Source organism: Micromys minutus, assembly GCF_963924665.1.
Source record: "Micromys minutus genome assembly, chromosome: 16".
In the NCBI taxonomy this organism is placed as follows: Eukaryota; Metazoa; Chordata; class Mammalia; order Rodentia; family Muridae; genus Micromys; species Micromys minutus.
This window is the reverse complement of record NC_137985.1, coordinates 8,804,832-8,807,274: the sequence shown is the minus strand read 5'-3', so window position 1 is coordinate 8,807,274 and position 2,443 is coordinate 8,804,832. Positions and strand designations below refer to the sequence as shown.

At 44.1% G+C, this 2,443-nt stretch overlaps 1 pseudogene across 1 annotated transcript; it reads left to right on the top strand.

The window, feature by feature from the left end:
• Positions 1 to 303: 303 nt before the first annotated feature.
• Positions 304 to 851, top strand: LOC308430961 (jupiter microtubule associated homolog 2-like; annotated as a pseudogene). The gene has a single exon. The product of its transcript is annotated as a jupiter microtubule associated homolog 2-like (transcript).
• Positions 852 to 2,443: the final 1,592 nt, after the last annotated feature.

Here is a 2,443-nt window from a genome sequence, read left to right as displayed (position 1 = left end):
AATGCCTCATCAGGTCTGAAGACAATCACCATTTTGAAATGTCTCCAGTAGAGTCAAAACACTTGAACTGTTGACGGTAAGACTTGGTTTAGCTTAGACCCTCAGAGTGCAGGGCATTTATTTGTGCTCTAACAAAATAATGTGTTCAGGTAAATGTGTTTCTGTCTGGCCCATGGACAAAAGGTCTTCAACATCTGGTTCAGTCATAAGATTCCATAAGCCTTGTACTGGACAGTTTTATATCAACTTGAAACAAGCAGAAACAGTGTTCAAGAATGGAACTATATGGGGGCAGCAGCAGACATGTTCCTGGGCGCAAACAGCCAAGCTGGAAAATCGGGCTCCAGATCCATAAAGTTCCCTGGAGGAGAATTGAGTGACATTTTTGGAAGTCCAGAAGACTAACAGCATGGCATCTAACATTTTTGGACCAACTAAAGAACCGAAAAGCATACCCAAGAGGACAAATCCTCCAGAAGCCAAAGGAAGTGGAATCTTTGATGAATCAACTCCTGTGCAAATTTGACAATGTCTGAATCCACCTGGTGGAAGACCAGTGACATATTTGGGTCCTCTGTCACTGCCACTGTGGCCTCTGGCACACACAAAGAAGCTCAAGGTCATGTTTTGTTGTGTGAAAGTGAAGATTCTAAGTCTGACCTGAAAGCTGCAACAAACTGCACACCCAGAGGGAGTAGGGCGAGAAACGAAGCTCAAAAGAAGCAGAGCATGCAAAGATACCGGAGCCCACACCTATAGGTGACAGTCATGAGCCTGGACTGCGGCCATGGCGCTCCCACAACAAAGTCCTGAACCTACCAGGAGGCAAATCCAGAGTCTCCTTCTACTGAAAGGCTTCTGCTCCGCTTGTAACTAGATCAGACAGAGATAGGGTATTGAATGTTAGTGTTTCCTTTAACCCAATGAGTAGGAGTTGGAGGGGGTTGTTATGTGGGGTTGACTGCTCATAGTTCTTGTCATTGGAATTGCTGCGCAGAGGATCGGGCCTTCTAGACTGCCAAGGTATACTTTGCAGGGATAAACTGGGATGTTCTGGTTCCTCCTCTCTAATTGCTCTCTGTGAAACAGATCTGTAAAGTTTTGGGGAATGCATACTATCAAACCTTTAAAAAAAAGTTATGGGGAAGTTAGAAGTGTTAGCAAAAGGCTGACCAGGGTCTGTCTTGTCATTGTATCAGCAGTCTGCTGGGTGTTTGGCATCTAAGTATGGTTTGTTTGAAAAAGAAACCAGACCACTTATCCCCTCATTATGGGATGAAGGATACACACAGAAAGTCTTAAAGACAAAGTGGAATCTACATTAAGATTTTCCTTTCAGGAAATGCCTATCACTAAATGCTTTCCTCTCTGAGATACCCTGGAACCCTAATGTCTCCTCTCCCCATATGTCCCTCTGTAGTAGTGAAACATGATTTCTCTTCCTGGTAGCAATCAACAGGAAATCAAGCCATTATTCTCAGTCCTGTCTTAGGTGGAATTTTTTAAACATACTGATCTTCTGAGTTGTCCCACACCTGCATCTAAAACCATGGCAAGGTCTCAAGTAGCAGCCAGTCTTCCTCTACAGTTGGCTTGGATCCTGACATGCTAGATTTGAATGTGGGTTGTTCCATTTGTTTGTCTCATCAGCTTTGAGCATAGGCCTTAGGTTCTCACCTGTGAGGGATTCTTCCTCTTCATGATTCTTCATATACATAAGGTCTCTGGCCTCTGCAGGGACATATATACCCAGGTTTGGGTGGATTCCTGTTCTTCCTTTTTTCCTATAGTTGGAAGGAAAGACTGCTGAAGGACATTGCGTTGGGTTGGCTTAGTATATGGAAAGGTGTTTTTAGTGTCAGCTGTGCACTGCCTCAACACTGAGAAAAGTGCTACTCTGCACACCGAAGCAGAAAAGCTGCCCAAGCCGCCTTTAGAAAGCTTTGACTTCTGGACCTTGCTCATAAGCAGTGTTTCTTAGGCCACGATAGTGTGTCTTGGCAGTAAGGTCACGACTTTCCTGTGACAACAGAGGTGCTATGCTTCACAGTCACGTCACTTCATCTGTCCGCCAGATGTGCCTGCTGTTCAACCTTTGAAGGGTTGGTTGGTTCCCTCTGGAGTGCACCTGTGAAAAGGGCTTCTGAGCAGTGCTTCTTTTGTTTCTAGAGCCTACAGAGAGCTTCAAAGCAGGTGCCAGAAATGCCCTTGTAAATTTGGGAAAGTGGCAGTCCTGCAGTTACATTCATACTGACCTACAAGTGCCTGCAAGAGCCACCTGCCCAAGTAACATATCTTTCCTGTATGTAATTCGGTAATAACTCAAATGGTATGAGGATGTCATTTGGAATTCAGAACATTTTTTTCCATTCAAGAAAATGTCATAAATGATGTTTGCTTTATTTAGCCCAGACTCTAACTTCTTTGGCTTATAAGGAAATAA